We start from the raw sequence: 22336 nt of genomic DNA on the forward strand, positions 1-22336 counted from the left end.
GAGCGAGAGGTTCCATATATGGAGGTATTGTATCAGCATACTCTGAGAGGAACCAGACTGGCAATTGTAGTGTAACGACGTAGGTTCTGTATAAATGATTTTCTTTTGACATATGACCATGTGCAGACATCGTCACCTACGTCAGTTACACAACACTTCAAAATTATTTAAATTCTTTTTAAAGTTGTCTCTGAATGGTTCTTGAACGAAACTTTAATTAAAACATCATCATTTGAGTCGTATGCGAAGAATTACGTCATTCAGTCCAGTTGGTTTGCGCAAACTTTTTTCAATTTAGATGTCGTTTGTTTCTTCTCAGACATTATATTAATGCAAGTTATCTGCTTTAATAAATATTAAAACCACATTGAATTAACTTTTAAGACTCAAACTCGCGATGAACGTTGTCAAAATTAATAATCTTGTCAAATAAATCAGTAATGCTTCTTCCTTAATATAATTGTTCATAAATAAATTCTCGGAACACGTATTCAAACTTTTGTAGTATACAATAGTTTATTATCTTCCTATATACTACATATAGACGTGAACCTGAGCCTTCACAAGATAGGATTGAACATTTACAACATCATTAAACTTTCTATGAGGCCATTGTTGTAGAAACATTACAAATTCTTATTTTTTCAGTTTTTAGAAGCACGACGCAACATCTCGGTTCCAGGATCTTCTGTTGCTCTTCGGCTGTCGACCCGCGACTTATAGTGGCCAGCAATTTTCTCTCAGGTCCCGGCAGTGAAGATGCTGTCTCCGTTCGTTGCGCCGCCCTCTCCGTACATGAAACATAAAAATAAATACAAAACTTTTGATAATTCACAAACATTACAAATATTACAAAATACATAAACAAAACAATAAATTAAACTTACATTCTCCTGCAAACTGGGCTGACACTGGTGGATGGGTGACGCTTCAATTTCGCGTCCCACTACACAATCAAGCTGGACCTGAGGCCTTGCCTTTATCAAGTGATTTAAGCTGTTTTGCTACACCGAGGATATCTACTTCTATGTTTCTCACCTTGGCAGTTGTTCGTGAATGTAATTCAGGAATATTTACTTCGTCTCCTTTGGTGAAGGAGTTGACTATAATTGATATGATTCACTCTAACTGATATACTAAGTGATCATGAACATGTGATGTAGACACTTTCTCAGTAGTGACAGCATCCGCTCCTCAGGGCAAGAACTCCCCAAGTTGGGGACCTGTTTCAGGAACCATCATGGTTTGTGACCAGCCAATCGGCCGTGGCAGCTGTCTGTCTCCAAGACTTGCACATTTTGCTACAAGGTGACCTACATACCCCAACAAGGTTTCGGACATGTGGTCTTTGGAGAACAAACAAGGGCCATCGAGTCCTCTGCCTGTTCTTTGCATCATTATGACAACTTTTACTAGCGGCAGCACGGTGCTTCGTCTCGCTGAAAATACATGTAGCCTTTTGAGTACTGTAGAGAAACCAGTTGTCGCATGTAACGAGATTGCAGAATCTTGTATCGTCCGTTTTTTTGAGAGATAATTACAGACTAATCAGGGACCCCAGTTGGTTCTGTGTGAACAACCGCTGCACGATAATGGCTGCATCATCAGCACGACCAGTAGTTGGTGTCACGAAATGCAATTCGTGTTACACGCTCAATTGTTCGATCAATATTGTGGCAGGCGTATTATATCTCCAGCATAATTCATTAATTCGTAAGTGTAAATCAACACAATACGGCCAAGTGGGTTGCTATTTCTTCGAGTAATTTCATAATCATACCAAAAACTGTTGTTTACATCGTATTGGTTATGAATACTATCACGAGTGTAATCAGATTTGATGCAAGATAGTAGTTATACGAAAAGCTTGAAGACCTGTGCACGCTTACCATCAAATATAACGTTTTCAACGGGGAGATTAAGCTACGAAGTTGAGATAATAACATAATTTGTGGCAGGTGTATGCGATAGAAAACGTTTTTAATTTTATTTCATTTTATTATTATTCACAGTATTTTACTATCAAATGAAATTGTTTTTGAGAACTTGTTCATATATGGTTTTAATCAATAACAAATTATCGCTAACTTATGTCTGTGTTATTAAGAAACATGTACAAATCAATATGGTGAAGAAGCGAGAAAGGAAGCTAGGAACATTGGGTTTAACGTTCCGGCGACATCGACGTCATTAGAGATGAAGCACAAGCTCGGATTTAGGCAAGGCTGGGAAATAAAATTGCACGTGCCCTTTCAAAGGAACCATCCCGGCATTTGCCTGGAGCGATTTAGAGAAATCACAGAAAACCTAAATGTGTATGTCCGACGGCCGCACGCGTGTTTGAACCGTTGTCCTACCGAATGCGAATCTAGTGTGCTAACCACTGTGCGACCTCGCGTGCTTTTTTTTTGCTTCTTTGTTTTGTTATGCTTTTTTTATTTTTTGGTTCGGACGTTCACGAATTCTTCTCCTGTGCCAACCTCTTCATCTCAGAATAGCAACGTACGTCCTCAATTATTTGCTGGATGTATTCCAATCTCTGTCTTCCTCTACAGTTTTTGCCCTCTACAGCTCCCTCTAGTACCATGGAAGTAATTCCGTCATGTCTTAGTAGATGTCCTATCATCCTGTCCGTTGTCAGTGTTTTCCACATATTCCTTTCCTCTGTGACTCTGTGTAGAACCTCCTCATGTGTTGCCTTACTGGTCCACGTAATTCTCAACATTCGCCTGTAGCACCACGTCTCAAATGCTTCGATATCTTCTGTTCCGTTTTTTCCACAGTCCATGTTTCACTATCTTACAATGCTGTGCTCTAAACGTACATTCTCAGAAATTTCTTCCTCAAATTAAGGCCTATCTTCGATACTGGTAGACTTCTCTTGGCTGGGAATGCCAGTGCTAGTCTGCTTTTGATGTCCTCCTAACTTCTTCCGTCATTCGTTACTTTACTGCCTAGGTAGTAAAATTCCCTAACTCCATCTACTTCATGCTCATCAATCCTCATATTAAGTGTCTCTAATTTCTGCTATTTCTCATTATTTTCGTCTCTCTTCTATTTACTCTCAATCCATATTCTGTACTCATAACACTGTTTATTCCATTCAGCAAATCTTGTAATTCTTCTACACTTTCACTCAGTCTAGCGATGTCATCAGAGAATCGTATCATTGATATCCTTTCACGTTGAATTTCATTCTTGAACCTTTCTTTCATTTCCATCATTGCTTCTTGGATGTACAGATGGAAGAGTAGTCGCGAAAGACTACATCACTGTCTTACACCCATTTTAATCTGAGGACTTCCACTATTTATTATTCCCTCTTGACTCTTTTACATGTTGTATACTACCCGTCTCTCCCTATAGCTTATGCCTATTTTTCCAGGTCGATGAATCCTATGAACGTGTCTTAATTTTTCTGTAGTCTTGCTTCCATTATCAACCGCAATGGCAGAACTGCCTCTCTCGTGCCTTTACCTTTCCTAAAGCCAAACTGATCGTCATGTAACACATCCTCAATTTTATTTTTCGTTCTTCTGTACATTATTCTTATTAGCAACTTGGATGCATGAGTTGTTCATTTGATTCTGCGATAATTCTCACACTTGTCAGCGCTTGCAGTCTTCGAAATAGTGTGGATGATATTTTTCAGAAAGTTAGATGGTATGTCGCGAGACTCTTACATTCTACATATCAACGTGAATTGTCATTGTAAATTATCCTAAGGACAAACAAACACACGCATGCCCGAGGGAGGACTCGAACCTCCACCGGGACCAGCTGCACAGATTTTTTTTTCATTCCTCAGCGACTTGTATTTCTGTATTCCTGAATTTCCCTGAACATTTTGGTACTTCCTTCTTTCACTAACCAACTGAAGTATTTCTTCGGTTATATATGGTTTCTTCACAGTTACCTGCTTTGTCCTGATAATTTCCTTTCCAACTTCTGTGACTTTTTAGAGATGTCCATTCCTCGCCACCTATATTGCCTACTGAGCTAGTCCTCAATGCTTTTCTTTGCGTATTGTTTCTTTCTGACTAATCTCTCAATCTTCAGCCGACGCTTCATCATTGCTACATTGTGATCTGAGTGTATATCTCATTCTGGGTATGCCCTACAATCCAGTATCTGATTTCGGCATCTCTGTCTGACCTTTATGTACTCTGACTGAAATCTTCCCGTATCACCCGGCCTTTTCCAAGTATACCTGCTCCACCTGTGGGCCTTGAATTGAGTATTCGCTATTACTAGTTGGAATTTCTTACATGAATAGTCTTTCTGCTCTCCCATTCCCCCGGCCGTAGTGGCCGAGCGGTTCTAGGCGCTACAGTCTGGAACCGCGCGACCGCTACGGTCGCAGGTTCGAATCCTGCCTCGGGCATGGATGTGTGTGATGTACTTAGGTTAGTTACGTTTCAGTTGCTCTAAGTTCTAGGGGACTGATGACCTGAGAAGTTAAGTTCCATTGTGCTCAGAGCCATTTGAACCATTTCTCCCATTCCCTGTGCCAAGCCCACATTCTCTTGGGACTATTTCATCTATTCCTTCTCCCATAACTGCATTCCAGTCCCTCATGAATACTAGATTTTCATCTCCCTTTACGAACTGAATTACCCTTTCAGCATCCTGTATACTTTCTCTATCTCTTCATCTTCAGCTTCTGACGCTGGCAAGTATACTTGAACTATCGTTGTCGGTGTTGGTTTGCTGTCGATTCTGATAAGAACGACCGTATCACTGAACTGTTCACAGTAACACCCTCTCTGCCGTACCTTCCTCTACATAACGAATCGCACTCCCGTTATACCACTTTCTACTCCTGTTGATATTACTCCACACTCATCACACCAGAAATCCTTGTCTTCTTTACATTTCACTTCACGGACCACTTTATTATTTATTATTCAGCGTATGGCTAATACAGACATAACATGAAATTAAATTACATAAACGTATGTACATATTGACACACTTAAGTTTATGTTTATAACTGAATATCCAGTCCTTCCATCCAGCGCACTGCATCTGGGGTTGCTAGCACGAAGTCCTCTTTGGCGCTGTGATAGGCTCGAATCCTACATTCACTGACCATGTGGTGAACAGTCACAGGCTGGATCAGGCAGCTTCTTCCATTTAAAGAGAGCATCCCTGCATTGGCCATGGCCGGTACGCATTCTGTTAGGAGTAGTCCTGGTCTTGCGTGGTAGGTCGAATCCACCTGAGAAGATGTTATGCAGGGGCACCTCTGTCACTGCTTAGCACCGACCTTTCCATTCGTCAGGAGGCTTGAAATCCTTAACAACCATGTCAGCAGCATCGCACAGAGTTGGATGGCGTGATTTCAGTCTCTCACGATTTAAAAGTGGTAGGTCGCTATGCACGGGTTGGTTAGAATTCCTGGAGATCTTGTGAAATTCTCATAAGGGCAGTACATCTGCGTAAATCAGGAGGCATTATAACAGTTAACAGTGGCAGCCAATAAACTGGAGTAGATCTGACTTCACCAGATATTATGTGCATTGTCGTATTCAGCTAAGTATCAACAAGCCTTGTATGATGACTGTTCGTCCAAACAGGTGCACAATACCCAGCACTTGAGTACACCAAGCCCAGAGCTGAAGATCGCAGGGTGGTTGCTGAAGGTCCCCAGATAGTTCTGCATAGCTAAAGGAGGATGTTGTTTTGAGTCCTCAACTTTTGAGCTAAGTTAAGAAGGTGTTGTTTGAAGCATACTGTACGATCCAGGATGACACCATGATATTTTGGGTTCCAATTATGATGAAGAGTTCTGCCTCTTAAACTTAGTTCCAGTTTTACGCTCGCCAACCGATTATTTAGATGGAAGCAACACACTTCTGTCCTACTGATACTGGGTTGAAGTCTCCAGATTTTGAAGTAATTGTCTAATGCAGACAGGTCGTTGGTTAGAATCTCTTCTGTTGTCTTCATTTCCTCGTGCTTCACGGGTAGAGCCTGGTCATCGGCATAGAAGTATTTTCTGGACGAAGTGTCACGTAGATCAGATAGGTATAGGTTGAACAGTAATGGTGAAAGAACTGATCCTTGAGGCAAGCAGTTGTTCAGCTTCCTCTCCTTAATTATGTTGCTTCCAGTGATTATCTGGAACTTCCGATCGCTTAGCATGTTGTTAAGCAGTCGAGCCATTGTTCTGCAGGGTATAATACGGAGAAATTTGTAGATAAGGCCTTCCCCCCACACATTGTCGAAGGCAGCAGTTAGATCAACAAACCCCACAGATGTTTTCTGCTTCATTTGGTATCCTGACTCTATGAAGAATGTGAGAGACAATACTTGGTAGCAGCAGCAGGCTGAAGCCCGCCTGATCAACTGGAACATTCTCTCTGACCACTACTATATCTAGATTGAGCCTTTGCATTTCCCTTTTCAGATTTTATAGTTTCCCTACCACGTTCAAGCTTCTGACATTCCACACCCTTCCGTTGCTTATTCTATCTTTTTCTAATGGTTACCCCCTTCTTGGCAGCCCCTCTTGGTGATCCGATTGGGGAACGATTCCGGAATCTTTTGCTAGTGGACAGATCCTCACTTTTTTAATAAGGTTATGTGTCCTTCATGCAGTGGTTTCTGTTGCCTTCTGCATACTCATACCGTTGATAATTGTTGATCCTTCATTAGGTGTAATTTCCCAACCAACGATAAGAGAGTGCCTGAACCTGTGTTCGCTACTCCTCCGTCTTTAACAAACCCTTGGCAGAATGAGGGTGTCTTCTTATGATTGAAGTCTTCGGCCCCCAATGTTGATCATTAACCTAAGTTTATGTAGTGGCTGGTTTCGAACACGGGACCGAGGATATTTTGATTACGAATCAAAGACTCTACTCCTAGACCACGGGGGTATAACGTTGGGAAAAATCGGCTCAGTGTAACCAGTAAGCGATGAGGTAGCTGATAATTTCTTTTCCCTGCTTCTGAAATGGCCACTACTGCCACATCTTGCCAGTGGAATTCACTGCTCCTAGCTTTCATAGGTCTTATGATCATTACATTAAGAGATGCAGACAGCACTAGACACAGGCACTCAACTAAATGCCGAGTTCTTTGACTTCCGGAAGACGTTCTGTACAGTTCTGCACTTCTTAGTAATGATGCAAATACAAGAGTCTGGAGTATCATAACCAACTGTGTGACTGGATTGAAAAGTTCCATGCAAACATATCACAAATGTCATTCTGAATGGAGAGGAGTCTTCAGATTTGAAAGAAGGTTTGGGCTTGCACCATGGGAGTGCTATCGGATCATTACTTTTGACTCACTACTGGCCATTAAAATTGCTACACCATGAAGACGACGTGCTACAGACGTGAAATTTAACCGACAGGAAGAAGATGCTGTGATATGCAAATGATTAGCTGTTCAGAGCATTCATACAAAGTTGGCACCGGTGGCGACAGCTACAACGAGCTGACATGAGGAAAGTTTGTACCGATTTCTCTTACATAAACAGCAGTTGACCGGCGTTGCCTTGTGAAACGTTGTTGTGAAGCCTCGTGTAAGGAGGAGAAATGCGTACCATCACGTTTCCGACTTTGATAAAGGTCGGATTGTAGCCTGTCGCGATTGCGGTTTAACGAATCGCGACATTGCTGCTCGCGTTGGTCGAGATCCAATGACTGTTAGCAGAATAAGGAATTGGAGGGTTCAGGAGGGCAATATGGAAAGCCGTGATGGATCCTAACGGCCTCGTATCACTAGCAGTCGAGATGACAGGCACCTTATCAGCATGGCTGTAACGTCTCGTTACAGACGGGGACGTTTGCAAGACAACAACCATCTGCACGAACAGTTCGACGACGTTTGCAGCAGCACGGACTATCAGCTCGGACCCTTGGCTGCGGTTACCGTTGACGCTGCATCAGAGACAGGAGCGCCTGCGATGGTGTACTCAACAACGAACCTGGGTGCTCGAATGTCACCAAACGTCATTTTTTCGGATGAATCCAGGTTCTGTTTACAGCATTATGATGGTCGCATCCGTTTTTGGCGACATCGCGGTGAACGCACATTGGAAGCGTGTATTTGTCATCACCATACTGGCGTATCAAACGGCGTGATGGTATGGGGTGCCATTGGTTACACGACTCGGTCACCTGTTGTTGGCATTGGCGGCACTTTGAACAGTAGGCGTTAAATTTCAGAAGTGTTACGACACGTGTCTCTACCCTTCATTCGATTCCTGCGAAACCCTACATTTCAGCAGGATAATGCACGACCGCATGTTGCAGTTCCTGTACGGGCCTTTCTGGGTACAGAAAATGTTCGAGTGCTCTCCTGGCCAGCATATTTTCCAGATATCTCACCAATTGAAAACGTCTGGTCAATGGTGGCTTAGCAACTGGCTCGTCACAATACGCCAGTCACTACTCTTGATGAACTGTGGTATCGTATTGAAGCTGCATCTGCAGATGTACCTTTACACGCCATCCAAGCTCTGTTTGACTCAAAGTCCAGGCGTATCAAGGCCGTTATTGTAGCCAGAGGTGGTTCTTGTGCGTACTGACTTCTCAGGATCTCTGCACCCAAATTGCATGAAAATGTAGTCACATGTCAGTTCTATTATAATACATTTGTCCAATGAATAGCCGTTTATATCTGCATTTCGTCTTGGTGTAGCAATTTTAATGGCCAGTAATGTATATGCAAGGGAATGTTGGAAAGTAAGGTCTCTGGGTTGTTTATGTGAAACCTCTTAAGGCTCTTTGTTATTTTAAAAATTATTAACATCTTACATCTTCATTCTTCATGTCTACATGTTTCTGAAAATGTTACCCGGTAGTTTCACACATTTCTCCCAAACAGGGATGAGTTTCACTGTAGAATGTTACACCTTGTTGACGGAACCGCTAGCCCACCTCTAAATCCGCCGCTTCATCACTATCGAAGTGAAGTCATCGATGGTGTCCTTTATGTTTTGTAAACAGATGAGAATCATAGAGGGCCAAATCAGGACTGTACGGGGGATCGTGGACGACAGTGGAGCCGAGGCGCTAGGATTCTACAGACGTCCCAGCTCTCTAGTGTGTTCGGGCATTGTAATGCTGAAAGGGAGAGTGCTCCCCGTCTGGACGAAATGTTCTGCGGTTACAAACGCGATTGCAGCTCGCTGTTCCTCACGCACCGACATGAAATGGTCGCGTGGCGTTGATGGCCGGGAGGCGCCATCAGGGGGAGTTCGGCCGTCAGGATGCAAGTCTTATATCAGGCGAAGCCGCATTGGGCGAGTTGCGTGTCGGTGATATCAGATGATGATGAGCGCAACGCAACACCCAGTACACAGGCTGGGAAAACCTCCAACCCAGCTGAGAATCGAACCCGGGACAGCTGCGTCGTAGGCAGACACGTTACCACTCAGCCAGGCAGTCGGCCACGCACCGATACAGTAACGTCACACACCGCCATGTCACACGCTACAATTCGGATCCCTCTAGCGGCACAGGCTTCCAACTTGCGTCAGCGGAGGAGGAATTCGACCGAGTCACACGCATTATACGTCACAACTCAACCGATACTGAGAGCAGAATAAAGAATTCGCAGGCCCACCTTGTGTAAATGACCTAGCAGATGGCTTCAGAAGTTCCATTAGGTTTTTCGCGGTGATGCTGTTCCAAGCAGAGAAATCGCGACACTCGAAAAATCTGACAAAATGCAGGATGACCTGCAGACAACTGGCACTAGCTGCAGAATGTGGCAGGTGACCACCAACATGAACAAATGTAACGTATCCAGAATGAGATTTTCTCTCTGCAGCGGAGTGCGCGCTGATGTGAAACTTCCTGGCAGATTACAACTGTTTGCCGGACCGAGACTCGAACTCGGGACCTACCTTTCGGAGGCAAGTGCTCTTGCCCGCGAAAGGCAAAGGTCCCGACTTCGAGTCTCGGTCTGGCACACAGTTTTAATATTCCAGTAAGTTTCAAATTTAGCGTACTGCGGATGCCTAGGAAGAACAACCATTGGAAGGTGTTACTTCCATAAAATATCTAGAGTGCGCATACGACGATACTGATCTTACAACTTATCTTAGAAGATAGGCTACGGAAAGAAAACCTACGTTCTGGCATTTGACTGAAATACTGTCTTTCAAATTTGAAGGTGGCAGGGGCAAAGTACAGGGAGCGAAAGGCTATTTACAATCCGTACAGAAACCAGATGGCAGTTATAAGGTTCAAGGGCACAAAGGGGAATCAGTGGTTGAGAAAGAAGTCAGACAGGATTGTAGCCTATATTCGATTTAATTCAATCTGTATATTGGGCAAGCAGTAAAGAAAACAAAAGAATAATTTCGAGCAGGAATTAAAATCCATGGGAAGAAATAAAAACTTTGAGGTTTGCCGACGACATTGTAAATTTGTCAGGGATAGCAAAGGACCTGGAAGAAGAAATGAACGAAATGAAAAGTGTTTCGATGGGAGGATATAATATGAACGTCAACAAAAGCAGAGCGAGTATAATGTAATGTAGGAAATGAGATACTCAAAGTAGAAGATGAGTTTTGCTATTTGGGAAGTAAAATAACTGATGACTGACGAAGCAGAGAGGATATAAAGTGTAGACTGGCCACAGAATAAGAAGTTTCAGAAGAAGAGAAATTTGTTAACATCGAGTATAGATTTAAGTGCAGGAAGTCTTTTCTGAAAGTATTTGTATGGAATGTAGCCATATATGGAAGTGAAACATGGACGATGAATAGGACAAGAAGAGAATAGAAGCCTTCGAAATGTGGTGCTACAGAGGAATGCTGAAGATTCGATGGGTAGAGGTACTGATTCGAATTGGGGAGAATAATTTGTGGCACAAGTTGACTAGAAGAAGGCATCGGTTGGTACGATATGTTCTGAGGCATTAATTTAGTACTGGAGAGCAGTGTGGAGGGTAAAAATCGTAGAGGGAGACCAAGAGATGAATGTATTAAGCAGACTGAGAAATATGTAGGGAACAGCAGCTATTCGGAGATGAAGAAGGTTGCACAGGATAAGGTAGCATGGAGAGCTGCATCTGGACTGAAGACCACAATAACAACACGCGTCGGAGCGATCTGAAGCGGAACCAGTACTTAAATTTACTCAGATGTAAGACACATGTGAGACTGAGATTCATTGGAGAAATGTTGAGGATGTGTAGTGCATCAACATAGGAAGTGGTTAACAAATCCATCATTCGATCAAAACTTGAATACTGCTCATCAATGTGGGACCCGTACGGTGTAGGATGGATAATGAAATACAGAAGATACAAAGAAGAGCAGCACTTTATATTATAGATCCATTTAGTATGGGCGGAATCTACTGTTTAAATTCCAAGAGCATACATGCCTAGTAGATCAGTGTGGCCATGCCCTCCGTTCAGTACTACCTGAAAAAATGCATCTTAAAACAATTATTCAGCAGTTAAGCGTCCACAACCATGTTAAACCACTCATTGTCTACTACGTAAAAGTTAAGAGACTCCTACAGGTTAAATTCTGATCTGTGTCCTAATCATCCTATTCCTCCTACCGATCTACAGTCCTTCATGACAAACAAATTTGCATTTATTTTACCGTACCAAGTAATCCCTTAGATTTTATCTGACATTTTTCCTATCTTTGTCATCTCTGGAGTAAGTGAAAAAGTACAATTGTGCAGTTTTCGTAAGCTTTGGCTCTTGACCTGTATTTGCTGCTCAAAATGATGCTCACGGTAGTTCACCTGCATCCCTGCATTTCTTGTTCATTATTGCACATGCTTAATTTTGTGTTGACGAGTTGTCCATTGCCTGATCAGAAATTCTGTTCTAAATGGTGCTAATTGTCTCTTCATTCCCATTCTGAAATTCCGTAACGCGCTAACACGATTATGGGCTCGAACACTTCATACTATAACACATAAAATGACAAACAGACACTTAGATGTGATTCTTGAGTTTCTCCCGGCGTATTTGATAATCAAAATATCCACGGGTATGCTGCCGGTCTATAGTGTCCAACGGGCACAATATTTCGGCGATCAAACATGTCGCCATCATCAGGTGAACTGACGGACTGAGCTCCTGTGAACGTGCCGGCACGGAGATCCGTACGCTATGGCTGCTCAGAGGGAACTGGGTTCGGTCGCGGCGGCGGCCGATTTAAATACCCTCCGCCCGCGGCGCGCTCCCTCCGCCGTCCGCGCCCAGCGCCACGGTCGCGCGGTGGAACAGATTGCGACGGCGTCTGTGATGACGTCGGTGTGATGGCTCTGTCCGCCGTGGTCGTCACAACTATACGTCTGCTCGATTTACTCTTGATTAACCCGATCGCTGGTTCCCAAGCCTTGCTAAGATTATAGCCACAGTCCCGGTTTATGAGGTCGTCATTGGTGCGAATTTCGATGGCCTCTCTAACAACGCTGTCCCAGTATCTCGACGTCTGTACCAGAATCCTCGTGCGGTCATACTCCATGGCGTGATTTTCCGACAAACAATGTTCAGCGACCGCCGACTTGCTCGGATACATCAGTCGAGTGTGCCTCTGGTGTTCACGGCATCGATCCTCGACGGTACGCATCGTCTGACCAATATACGACTTGCCACATTGACACGGAATCTGGTACACGCCGGCCTTCCTCAAACCGAGGTCATCTTTGGCGCTCCCCACCAGTGCACGAGTTTTATTTGGAGGACAAAACACAGTTCCGACCCGGTGTTTCTTCAGAATGCGGGCGATTTTCCCCGAGAGTGCGCCTGTGTATGGAATAAATGCAGTGCCTACCTCCTCCCTCGTGACTTCATCCATCTCAACAAGTTGTGCTGCAGTGGTTGGGCGGAGAGCACGTTGAATCTGCCACTCTGAGTACCCATTTTTTTTTTTCGAAATACAGTTCTCAGATGTTCCAATTCCTGGGGTAGACTCTCTGCGTCAGAGATAGTGCGCGCCCTATGTACTAGAGTTTTAAGTACCCCATTCCTCTGTGAAGGGTGGTGGCAGCTGTCTGCATGCAAATACAGATGAGTGTGCGTAGCCTTCCGATACACCCCATGACCTAGGGTGCCGTCAGCCCTTCTCTTGACCAAGACGTCAAGGAAAGGTAATTTACCCTCCGTTTCAGTCTCCATAGTGAATTTTATGTTGGGGTGTATGGAGTTTAGATGTGTAAGGAAGTCAAGGAGTTTATCCATACCATGTGGCCAGATGACGAACGTGTCGTCCACGTAGCGGAAAAAGCAAGTAGGTTTCCATACGGATGACGACAGGGCTTCCTCCTCGAAGTTCTCCATGTACAAATTCGCTACCACCGGTGAGAGTGGGCTACCCATGGCGACTCCCTCCGTTTGTTCGTAGTATTCTCCATTAAAAAGAAAATACGTGGAAGTCAAGACATGCCTAAAAAGTTCAGTGGTCTTCTCATCAAACTTCTGACTAATCAATTCTAGTGACTCTCGCCGGGGTACCCTCGTAAACAAGGAAACGACATCAAAACTCACCATGATATCTGACTCATCCAACCTGAAGCTATCAAGGCGTTTAACAAAATCCACGGAATTACGGATGTGATGAGGGCATTTACCCACATAAGGACTTAATATTCCCGTCAGGTATTTGGCCAGCAAATATGTAGGTGCCCTGATGTTGCTGACAATGGGGCGTAATGGTACCCCCTCTTTGTGAACCTTCGGGAGTCCATATAGTCTAGGCGGTACCGGACCTTGGGGTAACAATTTCTTAGCGTCAACCTCCGGTAAATCTGCGTCTTTGAGAAGCGCCCTCGTCTTGTTCTCCACCTTCCTTGTAGGGTCAACGCTGATCTTCCGGTAGGAATCGTCATTTAGCAGGCTCTGCATCTTATCAGTGTAGTCCTTATGGGAGACAACAACTGTAGCATTGCCTTTGTCAGCTGGTAAGACAACAATTTCAGAGCGCTCCCTCAGATCACGAATGGCCGCCCTCTCTTTACTGCTGATATTTGACTTCATCGGCTTGGATTTCGTCAACGCACGACAAGTTTCACGACGTATTTCCTCGGCTGATTCTGGCGGAAGTCGAGCTGCAACCTGTTCAACAGCACTAACAATTTCTGCGACCGGAGTGAACTTGGGGGTGGGAGCGAAGTTGAGACCTCTCTGCAAAACCGAGACCGCATCATCACTCAACACCATGCCACTCAAATTGATGACAGTCTTGCACGGAACCTGCAGGGATGGTTTGTCAAGGAGACGTGAGAACTTAGGTGTTTGACGTCCTGTAGCCTTCTTATGGGCGGAATCAGCTGACACCCAGGTGACACCATCAATCCAATCCCAGGAACAAGAAGTGAACTTACTAGCCAGTTTGCAAATGTAGTTTGAGTAATTCCTGTGAGATAAACTCAAGGCTCCGGCGGGTGAATTGCACTCTCTCACGTACCAATGCGAGGCTGGCTCGTTTCTTGATTCTTTTAGCTGCTGCAGAATCGATGCGATGTGATGTGAAATTCGCACCAATGACGACCTCATAAACCGGGACTGTGGCTATAATCTTAGCAAGGCTTGGGAACCAGCGATCGGGTTAATCAAGAGTAAATCGAGCAGACGTATAGTTGTGACGACCACGGCGGACAGAGCCATCACACCGACGTCATCTCAGACGCCGTCGCAATCTGTTCCACCGCGCGACCGTGGCGCTGGGCGCGGACGGCGGAGGGAGCGCGCCGCGGGCGGAGGGTATTTAAATCGGCCGCCGCCGCGACCGAACCCAGTTCCCTCTGAGCAGCCATAGCGTACGGATCTCCGTGCCGGCACGTTCACAGGAGCTCAGTCCGTCAGTTCACCTGATGATGGCGACATGTTTGATCGCCGAAATATTGTGCCCGTTGGACACTATAGACCGGCAGCATACCCGTGGATATTTTGAGACACTTAGATAATTACAAATCCAGAATACTACACTTGTGTCCAGAATGAAATCAATAAACAGAAATTTTTGCAAGGTTGCGCTTATTTTGCCACAAAACAGTATAGACAGATGATACAGTACAAACAATGTTCACAATAGTTCAAATGGTTCAAATGGCTCTAAGCACTATGGGACTTAACTGCTGCGGTCATCAGTCCCCTAGAACTTAGAACTACTTAAACCTAACTAACCTAAGGACATCACACACATCCATGTCCGAGGGAGGATTCGAACCTGCGACCGTAACGGTCACGCGGTTCCAGACTGTGGCGCCTAGAACCACTCGGCCACTCCAGCCGGCAATGTACATAATGGAAAACATATACAACTGCAACGTGCACAACAGTAGACAAAGATGTTCTTCACTTTTTTGTAACCTAACACATTTCCACACACATTCTGATACCTGTTTAATATGCCCACTATAGGGTGTGGCCAACTCTGGCAGCAATACAGGGCTGACAATGACGGAGCGTGCTGTGAATTACGTCATCAGTGTCATGTTGAGGCAAAACGCCCATGTGCAGCAGCTCGCAAGCTTGGAGAATTGTTGGTGGGTGCTGACTCGTTGCAACCCGTCTCCTTAGCGAATCCCAGACAGATTGCGTGGGATTCAAGTTGGGAGAGCGAGCAGGCCACACTATGCGTCCAGTATCTTCTGTTTCCAAGAAAACATCAACCACTCGTGCTCTATGAAGTCGAGTATTGTTTTCCATCAGTCGATATCTGGGTCCACAGCACCTCGCTCTTGAGCTCCCAAGACCTCATCACAATAACTGATAGCAGTTAAATCTTACTGATTCACCCACACAATTTCATAAAGAGGTGTTCGAGTGATCAACATAATCCCTGACCACACCATTATAGATCTTCCTCGATATCGGTCTCTTTCCACCATGTTCAGGCGTCGAAATCGTGTTCCACATTCCCTTCAGATGCGAATCCTACCAGAACCACTCTCCAGACCAAATCTGGACCCAACTTTCAAAAGAACATTGGGCCACTGTTCGACTGTGGAGGCATTTTGATGACTCCAGATGAGTCAGAGGTAGACACACAGCAAGGCTCAGACATTAAAGGCCACTCTGTCGAAGCCTTCAGTACACCGCTTGCCTTTGATACAACACCTCCAGTGGATGCTGCGAGGTCCGATGCCAGTTGCTGCGCGGTACTGAGGTGGTACCGTCGCGCCCTTACAGCCAAATAACGGTCCTCTCTTTCTGATGTCACTCGTGGTCGGCCCTGCCACGGCTGTCGCGGTAATACACTCCTGGAAATTGAAATAAGAACACCGTGAATTCATTGTCCCAGGAAGGGGAAACTTTATTGACACATTCCTGGGGTCAGATACATCACATGATCACACTGACAGAACCACAGGCACATAGACACAGGCAACAGAGCATGCACAATGTCGGCACTAGTACAGTGTATATTCACCTTTCGCAGCAATGCAGGCTGCTATTCTCCCATGGAGACGATCGTAGAGATGCTGGATGTAGTCCTGTGGAACGGCTTGCCATGCCATTTCCACCTGGCGCCTCAGTTGGACCAGCGTTCGTGCTGGACGTGCAGACCGCGTGAGACGACGCTTCATCCAGTCCCAAACATGCTCAATGGGGGACAGATCCGGAGATCTTGCTGGCCAGGGTAGTTGACTTACACCTTCTAGAGCACGTTGGGTGGCACGGGATACACGCGGACGTGCATTGTCCTGTTGGAACAGCAAGTTCCCTTGCCGGTCTAGGAATGGTAGAACGATGGGTTCGATGACGGTTTGGATGTACCGTGCACTATTCAGTGTCCCCTCGACGATCACCAGTGGTGTACGGCCAGTGTAGGAGATCGCTCCCCACACCATGATGCCGGGTGTTGGCCCTGTGTGCCTCGGTCGTATGCAGTCCTGATTGTGGCGCTCACCTGCACGGCGCCAAACACGCATACGACCATCATTGGCACCAAGGCAGAAGCGACTCTCATCGCTGAAGACGACACGTCTCCATTCGTCCCTCCATTCACGCCTGTCGCGACACCACTGGAGGCGGGCTGCACGATGTTGGGGCGTGAGCGGAAGACGGCCTAACGGTGTGCGGGACCGTAGCCCAGCTACATGGAGACGGTTGCGAATGGTCCTCGCCGATTCCCCAGGAGCAACAGTGTCCCTAATTTGCTGGGAAGTGGCGGTGCGGTCCCCTACGGCACTGCGTAGGATCCTACGGTCTTGGCGTGCATTCGTGCGTCGCTGCGGTCCGGTCCCAGGTCGACGGGCACGTGCACCTTCCGCCGACTACTGGCGACAACATCGGTGTACTGTGGAGACCTCACGCCCCACGTGTTAAGCAATTCGGCGGTACGTCCACCCGGCCTCCCGCATGCCCACTATACGCCCTCGCTCAAAGTTCGTCAGCTGCACAGACGGTTCACGTCCACGCTGTCGCGGCATGCTACCAGTGTTAAAGACTGCGATGGAGCTCCGTATGCCACGGCAAACTGGCTGACACTGACGGGGCGGTGCACAAATGCTGCGCAGCTAGCGCCATTCGACGGCCAACACCGCGGTTCCTGGTGTGTCCGCTGTGCCGTGCGTGTGATCATTGTTTGTACAGCCCTCTCGCAGTGTCCGGAGCAAGTATGGTGGGTCTGACACACCGGTGTCAATGTGTTCTTTTTTCCATTTCCAGGAGTGTAGTTTCGGTCTCTATAAATTGTAGCCACATCCGAGAAACAACAGATCGATTCAAGTTAAGCCATCGGGCCACATCGATTTGCGACTGTTCAGCTTCCAATGTTCCTACGACCCTCTACCGAAGAGAGTCTGGTATGCGTCTTCGGCGTGCCATACCGCACGGTCTGTGACTGTGTATACAGTGAGTGTGAATGTGGGGCTATCCGGCAAACACTGCTCCATTTGATAGGTCCCCTGACGTCAGAGTGGGCACGGTTGTCTGTTGAGCGAAATGACATCTGGTAGTAGCAGTACCTTTATTCATCTGTAGATCTCATTTTACAAGGATATACGACATGTCAAAGTATTTACAAGTTTAGATCAATGTAAGTAAGCTAATTCGTATACACGTATATTTAAAGACTTCTAGTTAGAGACCATCATTAGATTTACTCCTGGTATACAATCCTTTTTTATAAATAATTTATTAAATAATGTAATGCTGCACTGTTCACTCATATCTCACTATTAGTCACTGGTCACTGCACACACTATACACACATTGTTTCATAACACTTGACTCACTACACACACACACACACACACACACACACACACACACACACACACACACACACACACTTTTGATCTCTGCGGCATTTTCTGTACTGCAACTTCCCATTTGCTATCGTGAAAAACTGAGTCAGCATCCCTCCATAATGAGTGAGATGTTGAGCTCAGAAAGAGTTAGAGGTATTAGTATTGTGCTACACATAGCTTGGGGGTAAGTATTTCTAGAAAGGAAAAAAGAATGAAGAAAACATAAATTGTAGGTGTTATGTGGAATTTTGGATATTTTATAATCATTATTATTATTATTTATTTGTATAACATTGTTATACCGAACCCCTATTCTGTTTTAGCTAAATAATTCTTCAATGTATAAAATGTATTGTGTAACAGGTACTTTTTAGCTGCCTTTTTAATTAAGTGTATTTTTGCAGTTTCTTTAATCGCTTTTGGTAATTTATTGTACAGTTTTATTCCTTGGTAGAAATGCTGTTTTGAGTTTTATGTTTATTTTTTCTTTGTAAATGAAGCCTATCTCTTGTTGCATGGTCATGGACAGAGCTGTTTGTGCAGTGATTACCAACGTTATTTTTGATATGTACAACTGACTGGTAAATCTATTCACATGGAGCAGTTAAAATCCCCAGTGTTTTGAACAGATCTTTACAATGAGCTCGACTAGTATTTTTAGTTATTATTCTTATAACTCTTTTCAGGAGTTTGAAAATTGTGTTCATATTTTTTGCATTTGTTCCCCAAAAAAGAATTCCATAGCTAAGAACAATATGTAACTAAAAGACACTGCATGTTACACACTGACGATTGGATTCTAAGGGCATAGCATGCTGATGACATTCTGTTTGCAAGTACCTTTGTGTGTTTACACCACTTCAACTGAGAATCAATACTCATTCCTAGAAATTTTGCATTTGTTACGCAGTCTATAGAAGGGCCATCTACATTTAATTTAACATTGTAATTTTTCCTCTTCAATCTGAAATTCATGGCGTTAGTTTTCTTGATGCTCAATGTCACTTTATTGCTTATTCACCTGTCATAAGCTTCCTTGAGAGTTTCATTTGCTATCTCTGCAAGGAGTTCTCTTGTTTTCTCATTGGCTGTAATATTTCTGTCATCAGCAAACAGAATTTTTCCACCAAGAGTAAGACTATTGGGAAAATCATTGATGTATATCAGGAACAGTATTGGACCGAATATGCCACCTGCAGAACTCCTATATTAATATATTTTGGTTCTGTTAAGCGTTTTACTAATTTTTTGGATCAATTAGAAGTACACTCCTGGAAATTGAAAAAAGAACACATTGACACCGGTGTGTCAGACACACCATACTTGCTCCGGACACTGCGAGAGGGCTGTACAAGCAATGATCACACGCACGGCACAGCGGACACACCAGGAACCGCGGTGTTGGCCGTCGAATGGCGCTAGCTGCGCAGCATTTGTGCACCGCCGCCGTCAGTGTCAGCCAGTTTGCCGTGGCATACGGAGCTCCATCGCAGTCTTTAACACTGGTAGCATGCCGCGACAGCGTGGACGTGAACCGTATGTGCAGTTGACGGACTTTGAGCGAGGGCGTATAGTGGGCATGCGGGAGGCCGGGTGGACGTACCGCCGAATTGCCCAACACGTGGGGCGTGAGGTCTCCACAGTACATCGATGTTGCCGCCAGTGGTCGGCGGAAGGTGCACGTGCCCGTCGACCTGGGACCGGACCGCAGCGACGCACGGATGCACGCCAAGACCGTAGGATCCTACGCAGTGCCGTAGGGGACCGCACCGCCACTTCCCAGCAAATTAGGGACACTGTTGCTCCTGGGGAATCGGCGAGGACCATTCGCAACCGTCTCCATGTAGCTGGGCTACGGTCCCGCACACCGTTAGGCCGTCTTCCGCTCACGCCCCAACATCGTGCAGCCCGCCTCCAGTGGTGTCGCGACAGGCGTGAATGGAGGGACGAATGGAGACGTGTCGTCTTCAGCGATGAGAGTCGCTTCTGCCTTGGTGCCAATGATGGTCGTATGCGTGTTTGGCGCCGTGCAGGTGAGCGTCACAATCAGGACTGCATACGACCGAGGCACACAGGGCCAACACCCGGCATCATGGTGTGCGATCTCCTACACTGGCCGTACACCACTGGTGATCGTCGAGGGGACACTGAATAGTGCACGGTACATCCAAACCGTCATCGAACCCATCGTTCTACCATTCCTAGACCGGCAAGAGAACTTGCTGTTCCAACAGGACAATGCACGTCCGCATGTATCCCGTGCCACCCAACGTGCTCTAGAAGGTGTAAGTCAACTACCCTGGCCAGCAAGATCTCCGGATCTGTCCCCCATTGAGCATGTTTGGGACTGTATGAAGCGTCGTCTCACGCGGTCTGCACGTCCAGCACGAACGCTGGTCCAACTGAGGCGCCAGGTGGAAATGGCATGGCAAGCCGTTCCACAGGACTACATCCAGCATCTCTACGATCGTCTCCATGGGAGAATAGCAGCCTGCATTGCTGCGAAAGGTGGATATACACTGTACTAGTGCCGACATTGTGCATGCTCTGTTGCCTGTGTCTATGTGCCTCTTGTTCTGTCAGTGTGATCATGTGATGTATCTGACCCCAGGAATGTGTCAATAAAGTTTCCCCTTCCTGGGACAATGAATTCACGGTGTTCTTATTTCAATTTCCAGGAGTGTATATGTTATCTCTACTCTTTGTACCCTATCTGTTAGGTATCAGCGAAACCAGTCATTAGCTACCCCTTTTATTCCTAATGCTTCTAATTTAATTAATATAATCTTTGGGTCGACAGCATCAAACGCTTTAGAAAATCCAAAAATATTCCTGTGACACACTCATCTTTATCAAGAGCAAAAGTACCACTTTTGTGAATTCTACTATGGCTGACTCCATATTTTTGCCACTTCGGAAGCCAAACTGTGATTCGCTTAAAAGGTTGTGTTTATTCACTTAATTAATTAATGAGTCTTTCATAATTGCTTCTATTATTTTAGAGAATGATGACAGCAGCGAAATGGGCCGGTAATTTTCTATACCTTCCGCATTACCTTTCTTAAGCAAAGGTACAACTCTTGCCTGTTTTAACTGCTCTGGAAATGTCCCTGATGTGAAGGATTCATTTATTATATTTGTTAAGGGGCCTTGTATTATGCCTCTGCATTATTTCAGTACATACTTTGGTACTTCATGTAAGCCTACTGAATTTTTATTTTATAGTTTTTGAACAGTTTTATTGACATCATTCTCTGTGGTTGGAATTAACGTCATTGTATTTAGTGCAATATTATTTACAGGTTTTGTATTTGTTTGGGGGAATTTTTGCCGTAATTTCTCTGCAATACTTAGAAAATGCTCTCTTACATAGTTCTTCTGTGGAGAACACGATCGTATGGGCATCTCTTGATAGTATGTAAACTTCCTGGCAGATTAAAACTGTGTGCCGGACCGAGACTCGAACTCGGGACCTATGCCTTTCGCGGGCAAGTGCTCCACCAGCTGAGCTACCCAAGCGCGACTCACGACCCGTCCTTACAGCTTCAACGGTGCCAGTACCTCGTCCCCAAGGTACCTGCAGAATTGAAGCTGTGAGGAGTCAGAACCTTTACCTTTTACGGGGAAGTGCTCTACCACCTGAGCTACCCAACCACGACTCACGACCTGTCCTCACAGCTTCAATTCTACGGGTACCTTGGGGCCGAGGTACTGGCAGAATTGGTCGTGAGTCGTGCTTGGGTAGCTCAGTTGGTAGAGCACTTGCCCGCAAAAGGCAAAAGTTCCGATTTCGAGTCTCAGTCCCGCACACAGCTTTAAGCTGCCAGGAAGTTTCATATCAAAGCACACTCCGCTGCAGAGTAAAAATCACATTCTGGAGTTTGTATGATTATACTGTGAATTAGGCATAGGATTGGCAAATAGGTGTTTGTTGCTTTAATTTTGGACATCAGCGTAGCTGCTTGTGCTATGGAAGAGAAACTCTATTTTCCACATTAAAACCTTATTTGCATCAACTGACGTCGTTGTCGCGGTACTCACTGCTCATACTGGTCTAAAACGCCTGTTCGCGCTAGTGTGCTGTGCGCTAGCGCCTTCATCTCTGCTCAGCTACCGCAGCCTATGTCCATTTACAGCTGCAC

At 45.4% G+C, this 22336-nt stretch overlaps 1 protein-coding gene across 1 annotated transcript in view; it reads left to right on the top strand.

Annotated features, from left to right (window-relative positions):
* Positions 1–22336, top strand: part of LOC126108298 (uncharacterized) — a 535066-nt gene that overhangs the window by 298068 nt on the left and 214662 nt on the right. The gene's annotated exons all lie outside the window — the stretch shown is intronic.

The sequence above is a fragment of the Schistocerca cancellata genome, chromosome 11 (assembly GCF_023864275.1).
Source record: "Schistocerca cancellata isolate TAMUIC-IGC-003103 chromosome 11, iqSchCanc2.1, whole genome shotgun sequence".
NCBI classification, from domain to species: Eukaryota; Metazoa; Arthropoda; class Insecta; order Orthoptera; family Acrididae; genus Schistocerca; species Schistocerca cancellata.